We start from the raw sequence: 15,556 nt of genomic DNA, 5'->3' as shown, positions 1-15,556 counted from the left end.
AGGTATCGGCCTCTCCCTATTACATACCCCAGGTATCGGCCTCTCCCTATTACACACCCCAGGTATCGGCCTCTCCCTATTACACACCCCAGGTATCGTCCCTCTTCCTATTACATACCCCAGGTATCGCCCCTCTCCCTATTACATACCCCAGGTATCGGCCTCTTCCTATTACATACCCCAGGTATCGGCCTCTTCCTATTACATACCCCAGGTATCGGCCTCTCCCTATTACATACCCCAGGTATCGGCCTCTTCTTATTACATACCCCAGGTATCGGCCTCTCCCTATTACACACCCCAGGTATCGGCCTCTTCCTATTACATACCCCAGGTATCGCCCCTCTCCCTATTACACACCCCAGGTATCGGCCTCTTCCTATTACATACCCCAGGTATCGGCCTCTTCCTATTACATACCCCAGGTATCGGCCTCTCCCTATTACATAGCTCAGGTATCGCCCCTCTCCCTATTACATACCCCAGGTATCGGCCTCTTCCTATTACATACCCCAGGTATCGGCCTCTTCCTATTACATACCCCAGGTATCGGCCTCTCCCTATTACATACCCCAGGTATCGGCCTCTCCCTATTACACACCCCAGGTATCGGCCTCTCCCTATTACATACCCCAGGTATCGGCCTCTCCCTATTACACACCCCAGGTATCGGCCTCTCCCTATTACACACCCCAGGTATCGTCCCTCTTCCTATTACATACCCCAGGTATCGCCCCTCTCCCTATTACACACCCCAGGTATCGGCCTCTTCCTATTACACACCCCAGGTATCGTCCCCCTTCCTATTACATACCCCAGGTATCGGCCTCTCCCTATTACACACCCCAGGTATCGTCCCCCTTCCTATTACATACCCCAGGTATCGGCCTCTCCCTATTACATACCCCAGGTATCGCCCCTCTCCCTATTACATACCCCAGGTATCGGCCTCTTCCTATTACATACCCCAGGAATCGGCCTCTTCCTATTACATACCCCAGGAATCGGCCTCTTCCTATTATATACCCCAGGTATCGGCCTCTCCCTATTACATACCCCAGGTATCGGCCTCTTCCTATTACATACCCCAGGTATCCGGCCTCTCCCTATTACATACCCCAGGTATCGGCCTCTTCCTATTACATACCCCAGGTATCGCCCCTCTCCCTATTACATACCCCAGGTATCGGCCTCTCCCTATTACATAACCCAGGTATCGGCCTCTTCCTATTACATACCCCAGGTATCGGCCTCTCCCTATTACATACCCCAGGTATCGGCCTCTCCCTATTACACACCCCAGGTATCGGCCTCTCCCTATTACATACTCCAGGTATCCGGCCTCTTCCTATTACATACCCCAGGTATCGGCCTCTTCCTATTACATACCCCAGGTATCGGCCTCTCCCTATTACATACCCCAGGTATCGGCCTCTTCCTATTACACACCCCAGGTATCGGCCTCTCCCTATTACATACCCCAGGTATCGGCCTCTTCCTATTACATACCCCAGGTATCAGCCTCTCCCTATTACATACCCCAGGTATCGGCCTCTTCCTATTACATACCCCAGGTATCGGCCTCTTCCTATTACATACCCCAGGTATCGGCCTCTTCCTATTACATACCCCAGGTATCGGCCTCTTCCTATTACATACCTCAGGTATCGGCCTCTCCCTATTACATACCCCAGGTATCGGCCTCTCCCTATTACATACCCCAGGTATCGCCCCTCTCCCTATTACATACCCCAGGCATCGTCCCTCTCCCTATTACATACCCCAGGCATCGTCCCTCTCCCTATTACATACCCCAGGTATTGGCCTCTCCCTATTACATACCCCAGGTATCGGCCTCTCCCTATTACATACCCCAGGTATCGGCCTCTTTCTATTACATACCCCAGGTATCGCCCTCTCCCTATTACATACCCCAGGTATCGGCCTCTCCCTATTACATACCCCAGGTATCGGCCTCTCCCTATTATATACCCCAGGTATCGGCCTCTTCCTATTACATACCCCAGGTATCGGCCTCTTCCTATTACATACCCCAGGTATCGGCCTCTCCCTATTACATACCCCAGGTATCGGCCTCTCCCTATTACATACCCCAGGTATCGGCCTCTTCCTATTACACACCCCAGGTATCGGCCTCTCCCTATTACATACTCCAGGTATCGGCCTCTCCCTATTACATACCCCAGGTATCGTCCCTCTCCCTATTACATACCCCAGGTATCGGCCTCTTCCTATTACATACCCCAGGTATCGTCCCTCTCCCTATTACATACCCCAGGTATCAGCCTCTCCCTATTACATACCCCAGGTATCGGCCTCTCCCTATTACACACCCCAGGTATCGGCCTCTCCCTATTACATACCCCAGGTATCGGCCTCTCCCTATTACATACCCCAGGTATCGGCCTCTCCCTATTACATACCCCAGGTATCGGCCTCTTCCTATTACATACCCCAGGTATCGGCCTCTTCCTATTACATACCCCAGGTATCGGCCTCTTCCTATTACATACCTCAGGTATCGGCCTCTTCCTATTACATACCTCAGGTATCGGCCTCTTCCTATTACATACCTCAGGTATCGCCCCTCTCCCTATTACATAACCCAGGTATCGGCCTCTTCCTATTACATACCCCAGGTATCGGCCTCTCCCTATTACATACCCCAGGTATCGGCCTCTCCCTATTACATACCCCAGGTATCGGCCTCTCCCTATTACATAACCCAGGTATCGGCCTCTTCCTATTACATACCCCAGGTATCGGCCTCTCCCTATTACATACCCCAGGTATCGGCCTCTCCCTATTACACACCCCAGGTATCGGCCTCTTCCTATTACATACCCCAGGTATCGGCCTCTCCCTATTACACACCCCAGGTATCGGCCTCTTCCTATTACATACCCCAGGTATCGCCCTCTTCCTATTACATACCCCAGGTATCTGCCTCTCCCTATTACATACCCCAGGTATCGCCCCTCTCCCTATTACATACCCCAGGTATCGGCCTCTCCCTATTACACACCCCAGGTATCCGCCTCTTTCTATTACATACCCCAGGTATCGGCCTCTTCCTATTACATACCCCAGGTATCGGCCTCTTCCTATTACATACCCCAGGTATCGGCCTCTTTCTATTACATACCCCAGGTATCGCCCTCTCCCTATTACATACCCCAGGTATCGCCCTCTCCCTATTACATACCCCAGGTATCGGCCTCTTCCTATTACATACCCCAGGTATCGGCCTCTTCCTATTACATACCCCAGGTATCGGCCTCTCCCTATTACATACCCCAGGTATCGGCCTCTTCCTATTACATACCCCAGGTATCGGCCTCTTTCTATTACATACCCCAGGCATCGTCCCTCTCCCTATTACATACCCCAGGTATCGGCCTCTCCCTATTACATACCCCAGGTATCGGCCTCTTCCTATTACATACCCCAGGTATCGGCCTCTTCTTATTACATACCCCAGGTATCGGCCTCTTTCTATTACATACCCCAGGCATCGTCCCTCTCCCTATTACATACCCCAGGTATCGGCCTCTTTCTATTACATACCCCAGGCATCGTCCCTCTCCCTATTACATACCCCAGGTATCGGCCTCTTCCTATTACATACCCCAGGTATCGGCCTCTTCCTATTACATACCCCAGGTATCCGCCTCTGGCTACTTGGAGGAAAATTAGTACGGCCTAAATTTTTGGCAAGTGACTCTCCCAGTCAGTACTAAAGATGACAATGTCCTCCAGGTAGGCTGAAGCAGACCCTCGATGGGGCATAAGGACTCTGTCCATCCACCTCTGGAAGGTTTCTGGAGCCCCATGAAACCAAAACGGCATCGTCACATATTGGTACAAGCCCTCTGGGGTGATGATTGCTGTTCTTTCTTCGGCCTCTTTAGTGAGCGGCACTGCAAGTACACTTTGGTTAAGTCGAGGGTGGAGAAATACACCCCTGTAAGGATTTTGCTTTTGTTCTCAGGTTTCCTTGGCTATAGCTAGGAGACCATGTGGGTGTCATACAACAACTTAAGGGTTTTATTGACCCTCTCCACTAGGCCATCTGTCTGGGGGGATATACAGAGGGTCGCAGGGGTACATATCTTTCATTATCTTGGACATAAAAGCAGTCCCTTGGTCAGTCGGGATCTCCTTGGGTAGACATGTCTGAGAGAACATATAAAAGAGCTCCTTGGCAATTACCGTAGCCGAAGTCTCAGGTGTGTGGCCTCAGGGTATTGTGTAGTATAATCTAACACCACTAGTATATACTGATGCCCCCCAGCAGACTTTACTACAGGACCTACCAGGTCCATGGCCACTCTTTCATAGGAGACCTCTATAATGGGTAGGGGTACCAGAGGCCTCCTGAAGTGTGACCCAGGGGCGCTTAGCTGACACTCGGGGTAGGAGTTACAATACTCTCGCACACGTCTATCTACACCCGGCCAATAGAAACGCTGTAGAATTCGCTCTTTGGTCTTCTCGTACCCCAGGTGTCCTCTTAACACAGGCTCATGTACCACATCTAACACCACCCTCTGATAGGGCCGGGGCACCTCCAATGGCTCCACAATCTCTCCCCGTATTTGGTTACCCCTATACAGTAGGTCCTGGTTCATGGACATATAGGGGAGCTCCTTATCACCCCCTGGATATTGGGGTTCACCATTTACCACTTTTACGTTTCCTCTGACATGACCCAGATCAGGATCTTTCATCTCAGCAGTCCCACCATTGTCCCGAGACACCTTGACCTCCGGCATCTCAGGAACTCCCTCCTGACCTTCAGCATCACCAGCTACCACAGACAGGGGGGATAATTACCATCTGGGGTCCCCCTACAGCTGGGGTGTCCCTGTCAGGATCAAACTGGTTGGGGCTAACCTTAGGTAAGAAAACATCAACATCTTCAGGACATGGCGGCTTCTGGTTTTTCTACATATCCCAAAATAGAGGAAAATCCCTCCCTATGATCACATTATTGAACAGGGACTTAACCACGCCCACTTTGTGAGAGGCGGAGCCTGAGGTAGTTGTTATGGAGACTTCTGCTATAGGACACCCCCTGTATCACCATGTATACACAAGACCCCAATAGTTTGTCCATTGTACAGTACAGGGTCGCCTAGATCATGGTGCACCAGGGTTACCAGAGTCCAGGAGAGCCAGTCCCGCATGCCCTGCTATAGGCACAGTGCACATCTGAGGTTCCATCACAGTTTCTGCTGAACGATTGGGCTGGGCAAACAAGGAGAACTGCTGCAGTCAATGGGCTCAGTTGCCAGGGGACAGTAGGCAGCAACGTGACCTAGTTCATGGCACCACCAACACCTGAGGCGATACGAGTCTCCATTCTGAGACCTGGTCTTCACACTTTCAGTCCCAGCTGCCTGTTCCTCCTCTGAGCGTTCTCCCACCACAACCTTCCCCACCCCTACAGTAGTAGATGCAGTCTTACCTGTCTTGGGGTTAGTAGATCCTGGAGACACCTTCAGTGGCTCCTCTGTGGCTCTATATCATTATACCAAACACACCAACTGGTCAGCTGTTGTAGGTCCTGCTAGTCCAACCTTGTGAACCTGGTGTATTTGTCAGGTATTGTCTCTCCACTATCTGTACCGGAGTGGCCTCCTCAGGCTGAAGCCATTTCTTTACCAGGTAAATCAAGTCATGCATCTGGGATTGGGGTGGGAGACTCTCAGAGAAAGTCCAGTGGTGCACTCTCCCGGGACGTACTTGCATATTCACACCAAGGCGTGCTAAGATCTCACCACTCAATTTAGAGTAGTCCTTAGCCTCCTGCTCACACAGGTCATAGTAGGCCTTCTGAGGTTCTCAGGTGAGAAAAGGTGCTACTACATCGGCCCACTGATCTCTCGGGAGCTTATCTCACTTTCCAACTCACGCAAAGACCTGAAGATATGTCTCCGCTTCATCTGTGGATGTCATCTTTTGCAGGGTACTCTGAACTACAGTTTGGGCAGCGGCCTGTACTCTTTGGTTCTGTCCTACACCAGCGCACTCTCTACTGCCGTCCTCTGGTTGAACAATGTCTGACTGAGCAATGTCAGATAATCCATCAATCACAAGTTCCTCTCCTGCTGCTGGGCCTGAGCTTCCTGCTGTCACCTCTCAGCTTCTATCTGGGCTTTTTGTTGCTGTGACAACATTTGCCGGTGCTGTAGGATGACCTGACAAAACTGTTTTACAAAGTCCTCCATGCTGATGGTCTCCTTTTTAATCCCTCCTGCAGCTTTCACCAAGGTCATAGGAGAGGGAAAAAAACTGGCGTATGTCTTTTTAAGACTGTTTCACTTGGGATGCCCGCATCCTCCACCATATGTGGGGAAGTTAGCTCAGTAGAAGCAATGGTGCAGACCCAACCAGTCAGAGACAGGGACATAAGTCTTGGAGCAACCTGATTTATTTACAAAAAACAGGAAAATAAATCAATCTTGACTTCAGGCACAAATGAGCAAAACAAAAATACAGCCTTAAGTTCAGGCAAAAATAAACAAATTCCTGCTCATCCGAGCAACTAACTAAACAGAATTTATAACCTAACTATATGTGTGGCTTACTACTGGCCACACGAGAAAACACAAGTACAAATTAATCTCACTGGATTCAGGACAGACCCAACCACCTCCTCTGTCACGAACTGAATTCACTGGGTTTTGAACCCATGACTTCCTGGCTATGTTCTGCGGCCTTAACCATTGCACTACTTGGAATCCTGTTTTGTTCTGTGCTTTACCTTGTCTGGTCTCTTCTGTTGGAGTAATTGGTTTATTAAGATCACTTGTTCTGTGACCAATCACAGTTTAGCCCGTCCTATATAAACTCACAGCTCACTCCATCCTGTGCCTGATTATTCTGGCTGTCTGCTTCTTGTTGCCCTGAACCTCACCACTACCTTGCTGCTCCTGTGTACCGAACCTTGCTAACGTCTGACTACGAGTGACCTGCTCCTCCTGTGTACCGATCTCTGCAAACATCTGACCACGGTTTCTTCTACCTCTGAGGTACCTTTCCTCCATTTATTACTATTTAAGTATTGTACCATTTGCCCCACCATTTGGACTCCAAATCCGATAACTAGCATCGTTACATCCTCACGTTTTGGATCTGCCCTGAAGCGCAGGCTCCATTTATGGGCCAGTAACAAGTCTATGAGCCACACTTGGGGCTGAAACAACTTACAGCTTTATACCTAACCATGATATGTTAATTATTCTAATTGCATCTTGTCTTTGTCTAGGCAATGTATAACCACACCTACAATGTATTTGAACTTCACCTTTCCCTCCATTAAACACAATTAGAGATGAGTGAACAGTGAAATATTCGTTTCAAGTAGAGCCTCAATATTTGACTACTTGAGCGAACCCCATTATAGTCTATGGGAAAAAATGCTCGTTTCAGGGGAAACATCTATTCCACTAAAGGAGAGTCACCAAGTCCACGAGTAGCAGGAGGAGAGTGTTTAGGAGGAGCGCTGTGCGGTTATTATAGTCTATGGGGTCCGTGCACTTTAACTGCACAGCGCTTGCAGTTGCGCTGATAAGAAGTAAGCTCCCTCATAACAGCAAGCTGCCAGCACTCCCGACTAGCAGCTGAGTGCACAGCAGCAACTCTGAGCTGTGTATGTCTCTGCCACAGACAAGCAACGGAGCTCCTCAGATAGGGGAGGGGAGTGCTCTGGTATTTCTGAGCTGTTTTATCACCTGCTCTTATCAGTCAGTTTCGTTGAATTTGGCTGATATGGGCTGAGATAGGGAGTCCGGTACCGCTCTATGTATTACAGACTGACTGAAATCCAGCTCTGCTACATCAGCTTCTACATCAGCTTCATACTGTGGTAATTCATTTGCAACCAATCCCTCATTACTGACTGCAAGCATAGAATGAATGGAAAAACCACAACAAAATCTGCAACAATAAGAGCTACGTACTCACAACATGGGGCATCAGCCTAAATTGCCCGATAGTGTTGAGCGAATAGTAGAATCGAATACCTCGCTCCCATAGGAATGCATGTTAGCGGCCAGCACAGACTCACAGCATTTAACCCCTTGGTGTTCATCCACTTACACGCATTCCTATGGGACTGGAGGTATTCGATGAATAGTTTTGAATACTATTCGCTCCTCACTATTGCCGGATGATCTTCCGACGACCTCATCATAAATATTCATTGGACTGAGGTGATGTCACTTTGCACAGACTACTATTGAGGCATCTACCTCTTGTCCTACTGTCTATCCTCTAACCTGCTCTAAGCTACACTAATGTTCAAAAGTTTGGGGTCACTTAGAAATTTCCTTAATTCTGACAGAAAAGCCCAGTTAGTTGTTTCCAATGCAGATACCAGAAAATGACTCAGACCTCCCCTCTATACAATGTTACTGGGGTCAGTGACTCAGCCCTTCCCTCTATACATTGTTACTGGGGTCAGTGACTCAGACCTCCCCTCTATATATTGTTACTGGGTCAATGACTCAGCCCTCCCCTCTATACATTGTTACTGGGGTCAGTGACTCAGACCTCCCCTCTATACATTGTTACTGGGGTCAGTGACTCAGACCTCCCCTCTATACATTGTTACTGGGGTCAGTGACTCAGACCTCCCCTCTATACATTGTTACTGGGGTCAGTGACTCAGTCCTCCCCTCTATACATTGTTACTGGGGTCAGTGACTCAGTCCTCCCCTCTATACATTGTTACTGGGGTCAGTGACTCAGACCTCCCCTCTATACATTGTTACTGGGGTCAGTGACTCAGACGTGTACATCTCATCTAATGATGCGTCTGCCCATTGTCCTCCTGTCTATCCCTTACCCTGCTCTATGTGTGTATATCTCATCTAATGATGCGTCTGCCCATTGTCCTCCTGTCTATCCCTTACCCTGCTCTATGTGTGTATATCTCATCTAATGATGCGTCTGCCCATTGTCCTCCTGTCTATCCCTTACCCTGCTCTATGTGTGTATATCTCATCTAATGATGCGTCTGCCCATTGTCCTCCTGTCTATCCCTTACCCTGCTCTATGTGTGTATATCTCATCTAATGATGCGTCTGCCCATTGTCCTCCTGTCTATCCCTTACCCTGCTCTATGTGTGTATATCTCATCTAATGATGTGTCTGCCCATTGTCCTCCTGTCTATCCCTTACCCTGCTCTATGTGTGTATATCTCATCTAATGATGTGTCTGCCCATTGTCCTCCTGTCTATCCCTTACCCTGCTCTATGTGTGTATATCTCATCTATATTTGGTTGCCACTTGGATATATTACTCATTATTACATACAGTCACTTCCATCTTTTGCTCCTCTAATAATAAACTTACGTAGGTCAGAAAGTTGTAAACATGAACTTAGTACACAACATAATTATGTATGGGAAACACAGAATTTCATCATCGGTGTCAGGAACAGATGGTGTCATGTAACTTTGGGGTGAGGAACAGCAGCGCTCACCTCATTGTCAGAATCCTCCTCATCTGTACATTCCTGAAATGAGCGGCTGTTACATTTGTAAAATTCGATTTGGCCGCTTCACCAAATTTCCCCAAATGATTCGATCCAAATTAATTTTTGGCTAATCGTATTAAATAACATGTCCTGTATGTTGAGCACTCACCTTCACTGGGTCAGGGTTTGGTCAGTAATCCAGTATTGTTGGACAGGCGAGTTCTCCTTGGGGTAACTCTGGTCTTTGCCGCACTAAACACCTGCTGTGATGCCAAACTACTATCCAGGCGGGACAGCCTTTCCAGGGCAAATTTGGCCAGTTGTGGCTACAAATCCAGTTTGGCCGCCCAGTAGTCCAGCAGATCTTCCACGATGGGTGGCAGGGAACACTCCAAGTACATCACCTCCTGCTGGTTCAGGTTCTGCTGTATTTCTAGCTGCTGGTGAGTAGTTTTTTCTCTCTGCAGGTGAATAAAGCTGCTCATTAACAACTCTAAGCTTAGGCTGCTGCTGATGGCGCTGATACTGCCCCTGCCCCCACCACTGCAGCCATAACAGTCCAAGGTGAGCACCCAGAGATTCCCCGGACAGACCTGCGAGAGGATGGATGACGGTGCAGATAGGCAGAGGCCGAATGACTACATAGGATGTCTCTATAATAGATCAGATTGTCTTCTCTCAGAATGACCCCCATTTTATCCCAGTAATGAGGGTCTAACATGTTGTAGATCCAGTAGTCATCCCTCTGCTGAACACGGACAATTCAGCTGTCACTACGCAAGAAAGTACGCCTGTATCAGGCCATTTGTGACTCAGAGGGACTCCCTGCTTCCATCTCCACTGCAAACTGTCATGGTGTGTCTGGGTCATTTGCCTCATCTTCCTCATCGCTTTCTTGCCATTCCGGATGCTCCTGCTGCTTCTCTCCTGTCACCTGTGTAGAAAAACCACCCGCTACACATTGCTTGTGCTCCATTGTCCTCCTCCTCCTATTCTTCCTGCAGTAAAGCCTCCAAAGGGCTCATGTGGCCGTGGGATGTAGGTGCCACGTCTCCAGTCCCCTGACCAGCCAGATTTACCAGGATCTTTTCCAGGATATGAAGCGGTGAATCCCGCAGTCCTTGCAACTGACAAATAAAGTGGCCTCCTCAAAGGGTGTGAGCAAACGGCAGGGGTCACGCATGAACTTCACTGGCTAACATTGAAGTTACAAAGGAGAGTACATGTGTCTGCTCGTATCATCAAGAATTCATTTATGGTCGTTCTCTGTTTGTGCAGCCAGTCCAACATATGGAGGGTAGAATTCAGATTGTGATTAAGTACATCATTAACGAATTCTGTTTCCACATCGCTGATGTCCTCCTCAATGGTCTCTGAGCCAGGAGCCTGACTGCTCTCAATGCCAACTCCCACGCCACTCTCCTCATCACTACTACCAGAGGAACCGGTGCATGTCTCCTCCAGGTCCTGGCTGTATAGAGGATCTGAACCCACAGCATAAAGTACAGTGTTAGCCAAAAGTATCGCCCCCTGCAGTCCTGTCAGATAATCCTTGCTGTCCCCAGATAATGATTACACAGCACAGACTCTTATATAGTATATATGTGACACAGGGTATATACAGTATAAGTATCGCCCCCTGCAGTCCTGTCAGATAATCCTCGCTGTCCCCAGATAATGATTACACAGCACAAACTCTTATATAGTATATAAGTGACACAGGGTATATACAGTATAAGTATCGTCCCCTGCAGTCCTGTCAGATAATCCTCGGTGTCCCCAGATAATGATTACACAGCACAGACTCTTATATAGTATATAAGTGACACAGGGTATATACAGTATAAGTATCGCCCCCTGCAGTCCTGTCAGATAATCCTCGGTGTCTCCCAGATAATGATTACACAGCACAGACTCTTATATAGTATATAAGTGACACAGGGTATATACAGTATAAGTATCGTCCCCTGCAGTCCTGTCAGATAATCCTCGGTGTCCCCCAGATAATGATTACACAGCACAGACTCTTATATAGTATATAAGTGACACAGGGTATATACAGTATAAGTATCGCCCCCTGCAGTCCTGTCAGATAATCCTCACTGTCCCCAGATAATGATTACTCAGCACAGACTCTTATATAGTATATAAGTGACACAGGGTATATACAGTATAAGTATCGCCCCCTGCAGTCCTGTCAGATAATCCTCGCTGTCCCCAGATAATGATTACTCAGCACAGACTCTTATATAGTATATAAGTGACACAGGGTATATACAGTATAAGTATCGCCCCCTGCAGTCCTGTCAGATAATCCTTGCTGTCCCCCAGATAATGATCACACAGCACAGACTCTTATATAGTATATAAGTGACACAGGGTATATACAGTATAAGTATCGCCCCCTGCAGTCCTGTCAGATAATCCTCGGTGTCCCCCAGATAATGATTACACAGCACAGACTCTTATATAGTATATAAGTGACACAGGGTATATACAGTATAAGTATCGCCCCCTGCAGTCCTGTCAGATAATCCTCGCTGTCCCCCAGATAATGATTACACAGCACAAACTCTTTGGTAATATCTTCATTTATTTTGCTTGCAATGAAAAAACACAAAAGAGAATGAAAAAAAAGTCACATCATTGATCATTTTACACCAAACTCCAAAACTGGTGCGGACAGAAGTATTGGCGCCCTCAGCCTAATACTTGGTCGCACAACCTTTAGACACAATAACTGCGCACAACCGCTTCCGCTAACCAGCAATGAGTTTCTTACAAGGCTCTGCTGGAATCTTAGACCCTTCTTCTTTGGCAAACTGCTCGCGGTCCCCCCTGAGATGTGAAGGGGGCCTTCTCCAAACTGCCACCAAGAGATCTCTCCCCCTCCCCCACAGGTGTTCTATGGGATTCAGGGCTGGACTCATTGCTGCCACTTTACAAGTCTCCAGGGCTTTCTCTCACCACCATTTTCTAGTGCTGACCTGAAGTGTGTTTTGGGTCATTGTCCTGCTGGAAGAGCCCTGACCTCTGAGGGAAACCCAGCTTTCTCACACTGGGCCCTACATTATGCTTAAGTCAACTCTAATCCATTTCAACTAGCTGCAAGTGTGATTTACTTATTGCCACCACCTGTTAGGTGCCTCAGGTAAGTAACAGGTGCTGGTAATTACACAAATTACAGAAGCATCACATGATTTTTCAGACAGTGCCAATACTTTTGTCCACCCCCTTTTTTATGTTTGCTGTGGAATTATATCCAATTTGGCTTTTTGACAATTATTTTTGTGGTTTTCCATTGAAGACAAATTAAATGAAGAAAATACCAAAGAATTTGTGATTGCAATCATTATCTGGAAGAACACGAGGATTATCTGACAGAATTGCAGTGGGCCAATACTTTTGGCCAACACTGTATTCTTCCCATAAGCTGTGTGTATATCTCATCTAATGATGCGTCTGCCCATTGTCCTCCCCTGTCTATCCCTTACCCTGCTCTAAGCTATGTGTCCCCTTGAGATACAGATTTGCATATTCTTCCCATAAGCTATGTGTGTATATCTCATCTATATTTGGTTTTGTCACATATTGTCACTTGGATAGTTGTGTATGGAAAACACAGAATTTCATCATCGATGTCAAGAACAGATCGTGTCATGTAACTTTGGGGGTAAGGAACAGCAGAGCTCAACCTCATTGTCAGAATCCTCCACATCTGTACATTCCTGAAGTGATTGGCTGTTAAATGTCAACACTGTAGTTGTAGAATGTAGTAGTCCATAGACACCCCAAGCTAGCGCCCCCCACAGGTTACATGGACTCTCCTCTAGTCTTTACATCATATTAAATCTCCAGTCCCCTGATGGTTTTGGCACCAAGAAGACTGGAGAATAGACCCCCAAACCTTGTTCCAGAAGAAGAACTCTTTCCAGGGCCCCCTTTTTGATGTAATGAACCCCACTACAATGACCTGCTGAGCAGCAGGAAGGGAACGGGTCACAAAAACGAACACAAAGAGGATGGAGGAGTTCTATAGCATACCCTCTCTCCACCACCTGCAAGACACAAGGATCTTGGACGTTTTCTTGCCACACAGATAGAAAATGAGATGACCTTCCACAGGAAAAATGGTCACAGAGAGCGCCCCCCCCATCAAAAGTTTCTTCTTCTTGACTTCCTACTTAGGGAATCTTCACCCAGAGCCTCTGGAGTGGAACTTAGGGCGCCATTGGAGCTGGGATCTGGACTGGGATTGAAAGCCACGACCTCGACCAGATGGTCTGGATCTACTTCTAAACGACTGAGCTAAACATTTACCCTTTGTATCCACCAGCCCTTCCATCAACTCATCGAGGCCCCTACCAAACACCGACCCTGGTTCGGTAGGAGTTATCTGCCCTCCAGGGCTTTGGCTATAAAGGTCTTCTGGCCGCAGTGGAAAGAGTCTTAGACTTAGACTATCCTCACCTAAAAAGTCATCTGCTAAGAAGATAGAATCGATATCTTTTTCCAATTGCGCTAGATGGACGTGCAAGTTGCCAGCGACCTCACTAAACACAATCGCCACCGAGGCTTGTGCAGAGGCTAGGACTTTCGCAAGGTCCCCTCAATACCATGGTTCATTGGATCTTGAAGGTTAGACCCGATGTCCACAGGCTCCACAGTATGGCGAGAAAAATTTGAAACCGCCAAATTAACGTTTGGTGGTGCGCCCCAACGGTCCAGCTGACTTGAAGAGATGGGATACACCAATTTGAAGCGTCTAGTATCAAAACATCAATCAAATTAACATCATGTTAGGTGTGTCCCAACGTGATAATGACATCCGCACATGTGCACTAAGGGACTGAGTTACCAGAGAGGGCGAAAGTAAGGGCAGCGCCATCCTGAAATCAGCAATAAGTAAAATCTATCCATAAGAAGTATGCTGAGACACAGAAAAGTCTACAAGAGTCTACAGTCACCTCAGCAGAAACACATGGCTGTAAGTGATCGGAAATAAGCAGAAAACTGAATCTATTATAGGAACTAATATATATATATATATATATATATATATATATATATATATATATATATATATATCACCGCCATCGGGTGATGAGATAACAATAGAGACAATGTAACCAACAGACAATACTAGAATACAATCTAGTGGTGACACAGCGGTGATACAACCAAATCAGTGACACAGTGAAAGCAGATATAGAGAATACAAATATGTGGATTGCAATGAGCACAGGACATAATAATACGTAATAAGAGTATAAAAGTGAGTACAACCAGCCTGGCAGGCAATGAAGCTGATGACTATACAATAATACCATATAGTAGTGATAATGTAGTCATATAAGGGACATCATGAATGCAGATATAGAACATTGTAAAAGAAAATAAATAGTGGAATGGGCCGGAGCTAAATAAGACAAAAATAAAGAAATAATTACAAAGAAATGAATACAAATCTATAGAGCGCACAAAGGGAAACTGCTAGGCCTGAGCCGATCTCCAGATTTCAGGATCAATTTTAAAATCCAATTTCCGATCATTTTCCAGCCGATCCCAATCGTAAAATTTGCTTGATCAACGATCAGAAACCGATCTTTTCCCATCCCGATCGCTCAACCCTAATCGTATTCCATAGTAAGGCTAGTCAATGGCAAAAACCATGAACACAAATGAGACAATAAATAAGGATAAAAAAACTGATACCAATAAAATATCCTAAATAACGAGAGAGGAGACAACACTACGGCCAATCAGACTATAGGACGGAAAGACATTGTATCCATAAGAGAGGAGCGAAACTTACACCGTCCTTCACACCCTCAGGTTGTGTCGTGTCCAAGGTGTATAGATCCAACGGCTCTCAAATTGGGCCAGCGCTTTCTTCCAGTTCCTTGTTCTTGGTCCTCTTGGGACCTGATCAATTGCTCGGACCTCTAAGGCTGTGGGGTCGCAGTTGTGCTACATTCTAAACTGGTTTGGTCAATTTCTTTAGCATTCCTAATTCCCAAGAGATGTCCGCGTCTTCTCTGCCGAAT

The sequence above is a fragment of the Leptodactylus fuscus genome, unplaced genomic scaffold (assembly GCF_031893055.1).
Source record: "Leptodactylus fuscus isolate aLepFus1 unplaced genomic scaffold, aLepFus1.hap2 HAP2_SCAFFOLD_174, whole genome shotgun sequence".
NCBI lineage: Eukaryota > Metazoa > Chordata > Amphibia > Anura > Leptodactylidae > Leptodactylus > Leptodactylus fuscus.
The sequence above is the reverse complement of the archived record's forward strand: the minus strand, read 5'-3'. Positions refer to the sequence as shown.